We start from the raw sequence: 15020 nt of genomic DNA on the forward strand, positions 1-15020 counted from the left end.
AGTCTTAAAAACATCAATAACGTAATATTAGTATATTATAAAGCCTGAACAAATGTGTTAAGAGAAGAACTTGGCTTTCTGCACTCTGTACAAAATATATGGTGGTGCTAGGAGAAAACCCCTATTGGCAAAGTTAACTATGGACCATCAGAATTAAAAGATAAAGTACTTCAAAATTAAAAGATAAAGGCTAAATGCCTGCATAAAAACAGATTGATTGTCAAAGCCAAATGCATATGCAGCACTTCTGCCAAAACACTCCATGTAAAGTGCTAAGAGACTTTTCAAACAGCTTTTTGTCTATTTCATGTGAAAACAGGATGCAGTAACAATACTTGTAAAATTCAGGGGTTTTGAAGTGTCTTGCACATCAGGACTGAACTCATTATCTGTCTGGGAGAAAAGCATTGCAACTGCCTTAGAAGAAAACTCATGTTTTGGTGCAATAGAAAGGATTTGTGATAAAACAACAGAAATTGAAATTCTCATTTATGATTAATCACTTCCTTACTATAGAGGAAAAAAACAACAGAAACCAGCTCCCTCCTGTTTACTTCTCTAGTTATCATCTTACATTTATTACCTTAAAGAAATATTTGTGGAAGATAAATTTTTCTCCTCCTTTTCAGAGGCCTGAAGAAGCAGAAGCGTTAGTGGAGTGCAAGAGGCAGTGCCTTGGTTTAATCTCCTCTCCCTTCAGCATGTGCATATGCACTGGACAAATTGCTCTGGCATAAAGGCAGGGGAAACCCTCAGCAAAATGACTTGAGGAAAATTTGGTGTTGGGGAAACCTCTGGTTGTCTTTATCAAGTGGAATTAAAGGAACCGGGTTTTCAGTAATGCTCAGAATTGGTAACTAAGGCCTGGACCTTTGAGAGAATTCAACTCCATTTTTGTCATCAAAACACGGAGGCCAGATGTTCAGAACTGTTCAGTGGCATGCAGAGTTCTGAGCTTTCTCCATCTGGCCAGATGTACCACTATCTGAGCATGGCAAAATAGAAGATTTAGACTCCCCTTTTATGGGAAATATTTGCTACCTTAGCTACATCTCACAGGAGCCATCATTATCACTGTTATTACTGAACACAATGTTTTTATCAACTGAGTTGCTTCCTCAGATTCTCAAAAAAGTCACTTTACACATTGAAATAGTTTACAGAAAACAAATCTTGACAAATGATCAAGGGACACAACTGTTTTTAAAATCAGTCTCATAAAACAAAAAATCGGTTTTGGAAGACTCAGAAGCATGGACTGAAAGTATGGTTCAGTTTCAACAGGACTTGCTACTTCAGGTCCGGCTTCATGCTACCACAATGACACAGCTCCTGACCAGCATGGACAGGCAGCAATCAGCCTGCAAATGTTCTCACAGATGTGCTCAGAATCTGCAAACCCTGGGCTACAGCCACAGAGAGAACAGTCAGAACTGATCTGTATTTCTGATAGCAAGTGCTTTAAGGTGCTTGTGTTAATCAAGAGGAGCAAGCTAGCTATTAACTAATTGCATTAAAGAAGCATGAGAAGACCTGAGCTGAAGTATATAAAGAAAAACAAAGAAAAATATGTTAAGCAAAATAGAAAAAGGTGGTGATAAAAGACTTTGCTAATCATAAACTAAGAAGACAATTATGGGGAAGGGATGAGTCCTTGACAAAAGATCTGATAATTATTGAAAATCAGGACAAAACTCTTGGAAAGAGATATAAGAAACCCCAGAAATGAATATTTGCCAAATAAAGAAATTCACGCTGTCCAAGAATGGAGATTATGGAAGCAGCCAACTCTGATACAGTATCTCCTAAACAGAATTCAAAATACTGTAAGAAAAAAGGCAGAATACAGACAGAGTTCACCGAAACTAACCCAAATGTGTAAACAACATTGCAGCAACCATCTCAAACTAAGGCGATACCTGGGCAGTGGGAAAAAAGGTAGAAGAAATTCAGTGGATTACATCACTTTGGAAATGCTTCTCAGCAGCAGTAGAGGGTGTGCTACTTAGGTAGAAAGGAGAAAAGCAAAACTGCTTTTTTGGAGTAACGGACAACATTGTCAATGACTGAGACATCAACCTAGAAGCACACAAAACATTACTTCCATCTAACTGGATATTAAAGATTACAGCTATGTTTCACCAGAAAAGAAACAGTGCAAGTATAAATAAATATAAATAAAAGGATTAAAAATAAGATATTTATTTTAGGTATAATATAAATAAGGATAAATAAGTAACATCCAATACATAAATTTGTGTACATTCAGTCTTCTCTTTGGGAGACATCATACCCTTTTCATGTAACTTTGGTTATGTTCAGTACCAGAAATGAGACACTTGAAAATATATTGTAAATTTAAAAGGCCTAAAATATAGTTATGCTTTAACCCATGGGGACGGAGGGCAATAGAAGTGCGAGACCAGTCATCCCTTTGTGTAGGGCTGGTGGAAAATGTTGCCAAAATAACTAACTGCCTAAATAGAGCACTATGAAGATCAGATGATGACCTGGATATGGTCCTATCGAATTATAAATAACAACAGTGTGATATTGCCTGTCACCAGCTCATGCTTTGTTCAGGAAGAAAAGTGACAGCCAAAACGGCACCATGTATGAAAAAGATGCCAAAATCACTAAGGACTGCCAACCCACAGATAATAGGGAAAACATAGAAATAGTCCATGTGATTTGGGATTCTCAGATACTTCACCATCTTTTGTAAATGCTGTTCTACTTCCCTATGGCTAGAAAATGGCTACAAATGGAGATGTTAACCTAAGAATTTGCTCACATAAATCTATTAGTCCTGAAGACCAGCTACAATGGAGGAACAGCTTACACAGATGCCAGAAAAGAGAAGATTAAAAGGGGCACCAAGCATGGTGCCCCTGGCCTTTTGCCTAGTGGCTTCAGGCAAGAAGCAAACTCAAAAGGTTGAGAGAACAGAGCATGAGGACATGAAAAAAACAGTTCAACAGGACTTACAGCCTGGTAGCGCTGATGTTCCAAATGAGCACTTGTCTGAAGAATTGCTCAGGGCATCTCAAACACTAAATGAACGCTCTTAGTGGACTGTAAGTATTCTGAATTCTATCTTGCATTATTATTAGCACTTATATTTGGCATAGAATGTGGTACTGGACCGAGGGCTGGGTTTTCCGTGCACCAAATCCAGGCAGGGTGTGCAGTCAAGAGGAACAAGATGCAGAATAAAGTAGACTTCTTGAAAATATATTCAAGACCAAACACAACAGACGCCACAAGGTATAGTTGGGATAAGAGGAAAGATAATGGCAATGGCCACTCCAATAGTGGTAGTAGCTATGAACATCCATGACAAGGCTGCCTAGCCTACTGTCTTCCACAGCTGCCAATAGTATGGTCTTGAAAAAGCCAGAAGTTGAGACCAGTCTGTTCTCTGGTGTAACCTCACATCATCTAGAAATCAATGGATGAAGGGCTTCCAGAGATGAAGTTTGCACTTTGTTTAGATGTCACTGATGACTACCCTCCTCAAACTTGTGTAGTTTCTTTTTGAGACACTGTTTTACCCCCAAACATCTGATGGCTACAAATTTCATTGTATAGTTATTAACTTCATGAAGAAAGTAATGTTTCTTTTGTTTTAAATCTATTGCTTGACAAATTCACTGGACAGCATATACATTTTATTTTGGGAAAAATAGTGAATAAACATTTCTAACTCTCCTTCTTCATAGTAGTTACTTAATATTATTATAAATTTTATATGGACCTCTGTCACATTTAATGTCTGCCCGCCAATTATGTCTTTCAAGACAGAATCCCACTCTGTTTAGCTCTCTTGAGGGAACATGTTTTATGCCTTTGATTGTCGTTGCACTATTCCACATCTTTTCTGGATCTACTGTACATTTTTGAGATGGCATGACCAAGCCTGCATGCACAGTTTAAGAAGGGACCATATCACAAAGGTAAAATTTCTCTTTTTTGTCATCAGTTCCTTGCTTGGTATTGCAGCTGTCTTTTCTATTCCAGCTGAGCACCATTAGATTTAAGGATTTAAAGGATTGGCAGAAAGAGCCCCCCAAAAGGGATGGCATTAATGTTCTTTTCCTCTTTCTTTTATTCTCTAATGTGCTCAGCAGGCACTTAATATTCTTAGTTCCTTTGTTACCGGACAGGAGATCATCTGCTGTATGCCAGTGTAGCTTACAGGATACACTGCCCTGTGGAATGCAGATTTTGCATTTGCGCTACCACAGTGTCGAACATGAAGTGAATAATGGGAAATGGGGTAGAGCTAAAATATTTACTGACTTGACAAGGTGAAAGATCAATATTACAAGTAAAATGGACTTACATTTATAATGTAACATAAGATTCAGTAAGCCCATAGAAGACAAGGGGAGTTTTGCCACTAATTTCAGCATTTCAGTGAGGCAGGAACATTTTATAGATGGTCTTATACACCCATAAATACCAATCCATTGAGTAATAACAGGCATCTGCTATCTCTTTGTAGTACATCAGCACATCCTCCTTCTTCCTCTCTGCTCTCATGGCAAGACAAAGCTTTTAATAATGTTTATAAGTTAAAATGGTAATCGTATTTGCTACTTCAGTGCCCCACCTCTTAAGATTATTCCTATATGATTTATAATGTCAAATTGGGTGTAGATTTCTTGTTGTTTGCTTATAATAGAAAAAAGATATTTTTATTTTTCAAACCAGCAAATTACAGAACTGAAACAAAATTGTATGTGAAAGTAATGCTATAAAGGCTGAACCCCACCCCCTCTTCCATAGCCAGAAAGTTTTGAAAATGTAGAGGGGCTTTGTTACAGATTACTGTCTCTCCATTTGCTACTCTAAACTTTTCAGGACAGAAATTAGGAAAAGCAGCAAAATAAAAATGAAAGAAAAGAATATCTTGGACATTATTCCTGTTATTGGACTCAGTGGCATAAAAGAGGGGGAAACAAATAATTGAAAATTATGAAGATTAAAAGATTAATCTTTTATATTATAAAATAATATATTAAAAAGTTCAATTGAGTTTCAGCCTTCTTTTAATAGAAACAGCTCGAAATTTCAAAATGTTACACTAAGTTACAATTTACATTTTTTAGCAGTTATATGACTGAGGGTGTTAGATAAGAGCCTGTTGCCTCTCTTACTCTGAAGAAAGTAGGTGTAACATAGGTAATGCAACACAAAGTGGATGAAAAAATAGTAACCTCTCACCCAAATAAATTATTCCTAATCCAATCTGAGCCATAGAATTATATAATTCTAGGTAAGTCACTTAAACCATAGTTTTCCTAGAGGGCCTCTTGTTTATGGTCTTGCACAAACTCTGAGTGTTTGACTCAAGACAACAGAACAGCTATTGGAACCTGCTTTTCTCAAACTGAATGCTTTTCTTCTTTCTTAGCTGCTTTTTTAATTTTTCAAAGATCTGTAATTTCCTTCCGTTGTTCATAGGCCTTTTAATCCAACTGGGGGGGAACAGTCATTGTAGGATTAACAGCTTTACCTGCTTTTGAAGCCCAACTTTTTCCAATCTGATAGAGATATAAAATTTGTCACTGAATATCCATGGTTCAATAGACTCATGTATACATATTTAGTAGACTAATTCCTTCTTGACCAAAAATCATTTTATACTTCTACTTCAAACAAACAAAAAAGAAGTAAAGCCGTCATATTAATTCAGTTCCCTGATCGATCCCTCAGGGAAAGGGCCAGCATTGCTTTTATTTTAAAAGCTCATAAGATGTGTTTAATTTGGTTCTGTAGTTATTTGTTCAGTATGCAGTGCAAATTTTTCTGGCTACAGACATGGGATATGGTAAACCTTTGCCTGGATCAATGTCCAACCTCTTTTAAGTTGTGGAGAAAGTTACTCTCTCATAAAGTTCAGACCTGCCAGACTCAATAACTCTACAAAAATGTTCAGATGAAAATTGCTTCAAGCAATCCTAGTAGAAAGCCAGCACCTCACCCCTAGTTTAAAGTTATGATCCTTATCATAATTAATTCAATAAAGAAGTAATGTACTTCAACCTAGGCATAGAGAATAATTTTCTGTCCTGACTGGTATAAACTTTCAGCTAGGGATGTTTAAACTCTGGACCTCATCTTTTAGAGCAAATAATAAATTACAGACCTAGAGCCAGCAGATTATAGCTGAAGTTGAACCATCATAAATATGCTGCTACGTCTAAGATGAAAAGGTATACTGGATAGAAGTGATAAAAAGTATAATACTATTTATAAATATAACAAAAATGTTTTTTTACTGACAAATTAAACACTAATAATATTTTTTGAGCTGTGAATGCATTGAAGAGTAGGAGTTTATATGTGATTCTTGTAAGCTGACATACCTCGCATCTTAAATCTAAAATCAACATTTTTCTGCTGGTGAAATATAGAACTAATTCACTGTCAAACAAACCAACACTTTTGCAGAAGATGTTTATTTGAAACATCCAGTCTCAAATGATTTAAGTATTGCATTTATGATTCACCTTTTGTTTAACGTTATTGCTCTGCTGTCACACCTTTTCCTTGCACTACTGTGAGAAACAGATCCTGCTGCAGAGATATGCTTACCTATTCTGAAATATCCTCAACACACGGAGGAGTAACTGGCCTTTTGCCTGTCTACCCATCTGAAGATTTCCATTCTTTATTCTGGAGAGAAATATGTACTGACAACAGTGGGCATACAAAGAAATAGCATAGGCGTGGAGCTAAGTAAACACACTACAAACCTCCTTCGATGTATTCATTGTTATTTTTACAATGTGCATTTAGCAGTTAGAAAGAAATATAACTTGAAGGGAAAGGACAGGCCCACTGAGTGAATGCAGTAAGGTAGAAGAGGTTGTTTTTGGACACTTACCTAAGTGTTCTTTTCCTCATCTGCTGGGATATGTTAAAGCAAATAGCCATTTTTTTAACAGCAAAGATGCAATAGTAAAGTTGAGTGTGTACTTCTTTAAATTTTAGCTTTTATTTTATCGGCTCATCTCACATTCCATTTCATTGCATTCAGTCGTTTCTGTGCTGCAGTGTGACATAACTTGCTGCAGTGTTAACAGTTCCAAAACATGTAAATTGCTTTTCCAAGACATCTTATCCAAAACAAATATCCCCTACTCACTAATTTAGTTTGAATATTCACAGATAATCTTTGTGAGACATACTTAAAATACACATACTACATTTATCACATGTAAGAAATGTATTTTTAATCCATCCATTTAATGCATTTTTAATGCATGGATTTGTATGCTGTTTCTACTGTTTGTCCTTACTGTTAACTATATATACATATAGGTATATAAATAGTTATATTTTATTCTTTCAGTTCTTACTGTATAGAGGTTAACCATGTCTCTACCTTTAAAATAATGCAAGATGCAAATTGCAGAACTATTAGGAAACATTTGTGACCTAAAATTTCAATAATATCCAAGCACCAATGCATTATAAATTACAACTGCATATGTAGTTACCACAAGAGAATATGTATAGTACCCTGACTTGCAAACGTTCATCCAGGTGAAAAATCCCAGTGATGAAGAGGATTCCCTGTTGTTTTTTTTTTTTTTTTAAGAAGTTACTGCATGAGCGAGAGTTTGTGGGATTTTAACTCATATAAAACTCTCTTAATCATACTACTAATATTATGTTATCCTAAAGTGAAAAAGCAAACCAACACTCTGTAAAAGAGGCTTTGAGTAGAATTTAAATTAAATGATTTTTCACATATATTTTCTGACTGAAAATTGTTGCTATGGATCTACCAAGATAAAACAAAATTACATTATTAAGCTTTAAGAGCTACACTTCTCACTTAAATTCTCTTTTACTAAAAATTGTGTTGTAGGTTAGTTTTCCTCAACTGAGTAGCCTTTACACTGTGGGAGTAGTTTATATTATACAAATTACAACTCTCAAGCTTACTCGGGTACAAGATTAGGCTCAGATAATGTCAGTAGATGTTACTCTCTAGAAATATATTTGTATACTTTTACTATTTTGAAAGTAACACTGTATGGTATTTCAGGTTCTTTTACGCTAAATTACTTCCACTTTAGAAGTGTCTTAAATAAATTTAAGCTTTCATATGTGTACATACAATCACATAATCTAAAAGCTTACTCAGCAATTAAAAACCTAAAAGCAGTTCAAATGATTGATCAGTTATTTACAGTATGAACAAACCAACATGCATAGGAAGTAAGTCAACACACTAGAGATTGGTTGCTGTTACAACAAATGCATTTTTGCCAGAATGTTTGACCAACACTTGCAACCCTGCACCCCCACCCCCTGTGAGTCCCCCTTGGATTGATTAAATTGGCTCAAGATGACACCAATAATTGGCTCAAGATGCCGCTTCGACAGACCCAATGATCCATATCTTTGCATTCCCTAAAATCAGTCCTTTCAGCTCTGTGTTAGATTTAGGATGGTTTACATTGGCTCTGTCACAAACATTTTAATAAAGTCCCAGAGAAACCTCAAACTGGTGACATCATTGGATGGTGTTAAAAAAAAAGTTCCACTTTGCTGGTTAGTTGTTAGCCTTTATAATCCGATCAGAATCTTTTTTTCCACTATATTTTGTCATTCCTTTATAACTCTCTGCAATTAGGACCATAGTATTTAAAAGAGAAAAAATTAATATTAGCTATAAGGAGAAAACGATTCTAAGTATTTTGACATCAAGTAGTAAAATGAAAAAAACCAACCTCAAACATTTACTGTATCCTAAGGGCAGGAGGCCTTAAACTGCTGGGTGTGTTACTTTTGAACCATTAGATGAATTAATTACAATGAAAGTATTGTCTGTTCTCATGAGACTATTGTATAAACGAAATGCAAAATAATGTTACCAAACTCACTGGAAAGGCTAATACTCATTTAACTACTTTTAGAAAATAAATTGCAAATTCTTCAATGTGTCCCAAGACTGTATATACATCTGGGTTCAGATAATACACACAGGGCCTGATTCTCCTGTAGTTTATGTACATATAAAGAAAAAGATGTTCCACTGACATCAGAGGAGCAATGCTAGTTAAAGGTCTGAGGCTGCTGAGAACTGTTCCCATACCATTTGTCTATTTTTTCCTAAATGCATGGCTTTTTAAAAATTAGCATTTTCAATCGTTAATTCTCTTCTACCCCAAGAATGGAGTTGCTAAGGAGCTCCACAATGCAGGCACTCCTGTTATCTGATATCTAGGCTCCTTGAGCTTTCCAGTTTTTTGAGTTTAAACAGATGACAGTCCCTGTGTCATCAGATGTTATTACTTAATTACTTCTAGCAGTGGACTTTATATAAAAAGGTTACTCTGAGTATTTTTTTCCACAACACACTGGAAAATTTGACGTGCTTTTCCTTTTCAAACTCAAAGGATGATTTCATGTCCTGAATTTCCATACTATTGTCCTTATTGTCCTGAAAATCCCAAGTAAGTGAGAGCTAAAGTCTACACGCAGTTTAAAGCACAGGAACAGCCTACCTTGCCAGGTGCCAAGATTTCCTGTGCTAAATAAATCTTATTTATAATACAGTAGCATCCTGACACTCAACCACAGCCTGAAGGCCACTGATGCTAAATGCTGTACTGACATGTGGTAGATGCTCCAAGCCCTCATCCCACCCTCGATAACTGGAAATCAAAACAAGAGTAGGTCAGTGGAAGAGGGAGCAAAGAGATAGGAAATGACTTATTTAAGGTCAGTAGCAGAGCCAGCATTTGAACCTGGGTCTTCTACTCTGTACAGCAGTCCATTATCAGCAAAATTTCCTGTCTCACATGCCAATACTGTATCAGACCTTGCTACCACTTCACATGAAGCAGAGGATGCTCAGCTCTTCATAGCTAAGGAGTCTACATGGATTCAATGAACTGCTTTATTCTCAATGTGTACAGGCAGCAGTGTAAGCAAAATATGACCGGGATCCTTCTTCTACGCCAGAAGTCGCTGTGCAGCTACCTGCAATAGGTCCCTTTCACATACAAGGTATTTGAGAGCAGGAGGTAGTTAATTTTTCCTTCTTTCTTTATAAAACAAACAGATGGGTCCAGATGCTTGGCTAGTGCGAATCAGCGTCAGCACATTATCATCCTCAATTTACACTTCTCACCAAAGAAAAGGGAGGCCTTTTGATTTCTACAGTCAGTTTGAGCTCCCTTCAAAAATCAAACACAAATAAAAGAGCTTTGCTACCAAAACACAGAAATATTTATTTTTAACTCATTAGTTAAAAACATGATAGCATGCTTTAATGATCTAAAAAAATAAACTGGCTTTCAAAACTAAATCAACTTTCTCAACAGATATAATGCTTGCAACCAGTATAAAAGCATAATGATACTGTTGCACAAATATTAGATAAATATAGATAAAAGTATTATTTTTCTCATTCTGTTCTTTTTCCAACATTCTTTACAACACTGAGGTAAAATACAATTACTTTTAGAAAAAGCGTGTTGTTTAGAAAATATTCCTTGTAAATGCTAAAAGCCCTACTCTTTCTCCTCTTTTTTTTTTTTTAAAGAAAAAACACACCAGGATAACTGCAAGCATATTTCCAAAATAAAATGAAAAAGGTGATTTTCCAGGTTTCAATATGTAACAGCTTTTTAAATTATCCAATACGCTGTCTTGATTCTGTACAAATGTTCCCTTCCTTCAAAGAGACAAAAAAGCATGTACTGCCAGATCTGATTGTATGTCGAGAGTGGATCTGATCCCCTTGTCACTAAGGTTACTAATCAAATTTCCATCCAATATGCTCATGCAGGATTTCCTGATCAAACACTTAAATCTGCCCCCTCTGCACCCCCATTAGCTAACATGTTTTATATGTAGCGGGGTCATCAAAAGTGTAATTCCCTTAAAGAAACCTAATCCTGCCCTCTTGTCAACCAGCAGATAGCTAATAATGCTTTCTATCCTACATTTTTTGAACATCAATAGCATACCAGAAATGAAGATCTTATTTTAATCTCACAACAGATGTTCAAAACAAAGGTATCGCATATGTACGTTACATGTATTTAAAAACAGTCAGGTGAAGAAATAAGGAAGTCTCATATGAGATTAACTTGTTTATTCCCAGGCAAATATAAAGTTGATTTTTGTTCCTGTTTGGGCTGGGTAACTATCCTGCAGAACCTAATGAAGTAAGGTATCTGGACCACAGTATAATTTCACTGATGAAACAACGGGACGTTTGGAGAGAACCTCAGGCCGGTACCCCAATACAGTCATTTGGGAAAGCTGCTGAGGCAACACAGATCTGTTTCAGTGGATCGCTCACAACATGTGGGTTCATCCTCACACATGTTTTCCCTTTGTACATGGATTTCTACAACTTCTCTGCTCTGAATACTCACTCGATGTCTTCCTTCATATGAAAAGAAAAGCCAAAGCAAAAGAAGAAAACTAACAAATCTATTTCAATGCAAACAACATTCAATACTGTTACTGAACGTGGTTTTCATTCTCAAAACCACCTTTTTTTAAATAATAAAACCAAACCTTGAAGACCCGGGGGTTTTTTTGATAATGAATTTCTTTATTAACAGGTTGAATAAGAATTTTCACTAAAGAAATATAACTTCCATGATGATCCTTTTGGAGGTCTGTGTGTGTGTGGTTTTTTTTTTCTTTTTCTTTTTTTCTGAGCAATGGTCACAATCAGAGTAGCAGAAGTGGGTCAGGAAATTTAACCTGACTGGTCGAACTCTGGGCTGAATCTGTAAGGTCTACAAGGCCCAGGTTTGTCAGAACTCAGCAGATTATATGCATCTGAATGGCAAAACAGATTTAAAATGCTGTCTATTTCAGCTTAACATTTGCCCTAGACATTGCTGAATTTCAATTAATACGAACTCTATTGCCTCAGCTTTAGCAGTCAGCAACTTTGATAGCTAAATGAAATTCTTAATTGCATATGCTGTAGTTCAGTTTTTTTTTTTCTCTGATACATGAGCATTTAACAATTTTTTAATACGTAAAGAGAACAAGTGCAATGTAATCCTCGTGTTTTCAGTTTTGGTTAGTCGTATTTTATGAAGCAAATATATAATGTTGACAGATCTGAATAATACTTCATATGGAATTCTGTGGGACCTTTTACAAATATTTTAAGTGTAACTGAATCATTTCAACTACTGTAAACGGCAAGAAAATGTATTTTAAGCATATAAATACCATTTTGAAAAGTGTTTGTTGAGTTTCAGGTTTTTATTGATTTTAAAATGACTTACTGAATAGAGTTAAGGAGAAAGCATAAAAGGATGATTTAATTTACTTCACATTTTTCTGTACAATAGCTTTAATGGAGAACAAGGGGATGGTTTATGCTTTAACTAGAATAAAATTTAATATAATAATGTATGGGAGCAAATTCAACTACAAAACTAGTTGCAGACAATCTGGGAATACTAGGTGTATAAGCTTTTTAAAATAAAGCATTTGCTAGGCTAAAAATTAATTTTCTTTTTGCCAACGAGTTTTTTTCAGGCTTTTCTCTGATATTGTAGAACACACACATTTTTGAACACTGAAACGATAATCAAATACTTTCTAAGTGGTCTTTAAAGACATTTAAATGAACTGCTCAGATTTTAGTTCCAAAAAATTAAGAAAGGATTCAGGAAAACTGAATTCTTGGAACAAATTACATAACAAGAAAATAATGTGGACACTGTAAGTTCTTATTTGTTTGTGTACAAAAATAATTTGTTTACATGTAAAACTGGAATTTTCAATTAGTATCCTAGCCTGAAATCTTCATTTTGATATGAATAACGCTATAATTGAATATCTAGTATGTTCTTAAGCTTCTTTTTTTATTCCCAGCATATTTAATATACTTAGAAGTCTACCAAATCAGCCCAGTCATTGAAAAGGAAAGAACCCAGTAAGTTTCCAAACAGTAATATGAGTCTTAACGAGAGATTTCAAATGAAAACAGGGATGAGTTATGCAAACGCAGCTGATGTTGCATCATACTCCCAAATCTTCTCTAAATTAGCTCTATGTCAGGGGGCTATGCTGAGAGAATAGGTTCTTGTGAAAGTGTGTCAGATTAAAAAAAGTTAGAATAATATCAGTTTACTGCAAGATCTAAGAGATCATTACATTTTATTGCAATGAGCAAAGTTTTTAAGTTTCTTTTTTGGTTGTTTGGGGGGAGGCTGTTTCATTTTAAAGCTATAGCTCAATTTAATGTATTACTTTAAAGAATTACTTTCCTATTTTTTTTCAACACAAAACATTTTCTGATTTTAGTGCCACCATGAGCTAAATAAGTAGATCTTGTCCAAGTGACAGATACTTTGAGTGCTCACAGCAGGAGGAGTCCTTTAATATGAGCTGTGTTAGAAGAATGTCTGAACTGATTCTACTTTCTGCACAGGGAGGTCGAAGGATCCCAGGTAAACACCGTATGTCACAAAGTGTGTCTACAACTGAAAGGAAATACATCAGAGAGAAACATCACAGACCTTTGTTACATTTGACAGAACAAAATGTGACTGTTATGGGTGTTCTTTGTCATACGCTGTTGTAAAACATCAAAAAGCCAAGTCCTCAGACTTACTTGGAGTAAGATTATGCAGTAGAAGGCACCATTGGCTTAAAGAAGCTCCACAGTATTTCTTCAGTTGCCAACACAACAGACTATAAAAATCAGCCGAAATCATGAATGTCAGCAAGAATTCAGTTATAGATCAGTTACAGAATACAGCCCAAAATGATGCAGAACAAAAACTCTCACTAGAGGTTTATGGTTGCCAGTTGTGACATGCTATACATGGCTACAGTACTGCGGTGACTGATTTAAGTACCAGTAATATGGCTAGGATGTAACTGATATCTACATAGAGAGTATCAAATTAATATTAGAAAGTATGTATCTATATATGTATGTTTGGCTTTCATTTATATGTTTATATAGTTGAGTTTCATACAAGAATAATGAATTTTAGTTTGTACATACAGCCTTTTTTAATTATTATGCAATAACAAAGACATATTGGTGCAATATATAATAGACATGTGAATAATAATTCTTTTAAATGATCTTCATGATAGCTAGCTAGCTAGCTAGCTATGCGGTTATGCCCTACTAAGCTGATATCATCAGTGGGAGAAAATACAAGATTCACATGTCTGTCTAAACTTCACAACCATTTTTCTCATTAGAGCTACTTATCTATGTATTTATCTATTAGTTTTGTTGTAAGCATCACTTCTGCATGAACAGATTCATTTTCAATGGCTCTGTACATTAGCTTCATTTTGGAGACATGCAACTGAGCTACACATATTAAGTGATTGCTAAAGTTAGACAAGAAGTTGTTAGTGACAGAAACTGAAAGGCAGAAGCCGAAGCTGAGTCTTTCCAACTCCAAAGTCTTCATGTGAAAGAGCATCCTATTCTACCATTGCTTACCTCTCTATTAAATGTAGAAGGCCCCTCTTCTCCTTGAGCAGGGTTTGTACTGAGTAGCCCCCGGAACAAACCCACATTCCCTCTCAGGAGTGTGTTAACCCTGGGAAGATGCGTACTGCTCCTGAGGCAGACATTTAGGCAAGAGGGCTGGGAGGAACATTCATCACCACACATCAGAGCTGTAGAAAGATTACAAAGAGAGGCATACCATTTTCTAAGCCTTTCCTCAGCTGTCCACCTTGAGCTTTTTAAAAAAATAAATTCTCTGAAACCCTAAGTATTTCATGTACCTGTTATTTATAGAGGATGAAACTCAATTCATCCTTCTAAAGACAGAGGAACAAGCTTTTATTCAGAAGGGCCATCTGGTAAAATGAAACTCAATCCAACTGTCAGGCTGCCTGAAAATTTAATTCAGAATCTTCTACTGCAGTCTAAAGTAAAATGAAAGTTGCAGCCTCTGCCTTTTCTTGTGGTGTTGCTACGTATATTCATTCCTTATTGGAGCTTTCCACACCAGACATGCACACCTATATCA

General features: G+C 35.7%; 1 long non-coding RNA gene across 1 annotated transcript in view; it reads right to left on the minus strand.

Annotated features, from left to right (window-relative positions):
* Positions 1 to 14505, minus strand: part of LOC140654567 (uncharacterized) — a 68322-nt gene extending 53817 nt beyond the window's left edge. Inside the window, exons 1-2 of the long non-coding RNA XR_012043444.1 lie at positions 14483 to 14505; positions 13628 to 13707 (exon numbers count right to left, since the gene is read on the minus strand). This is a non-coding gene — a long non-coding RNA (uncharacterized lncRNA). The remainder of the gene's footprint in view (positions 1 to 13627; positions 13708 to 14482) is intronic.
* Positions 14506 to 15020: the final 515 nt, after the last annotated feature.

The sequence above is a fragment of the Ciconia boyciana genome, chromosome 7 (genome assembly GCF_034638445.1).
Source record: "Ciconia boyciana chromosome 7, ASM3463844v1, whole genome shotgun sequence".
Taxonomy (NCBI): Eukaryota; Metazoa; Chordata; class Aves; order Ciconiiformes; family Ciconiidae; genus Ciconia; species Ciconia boyciana.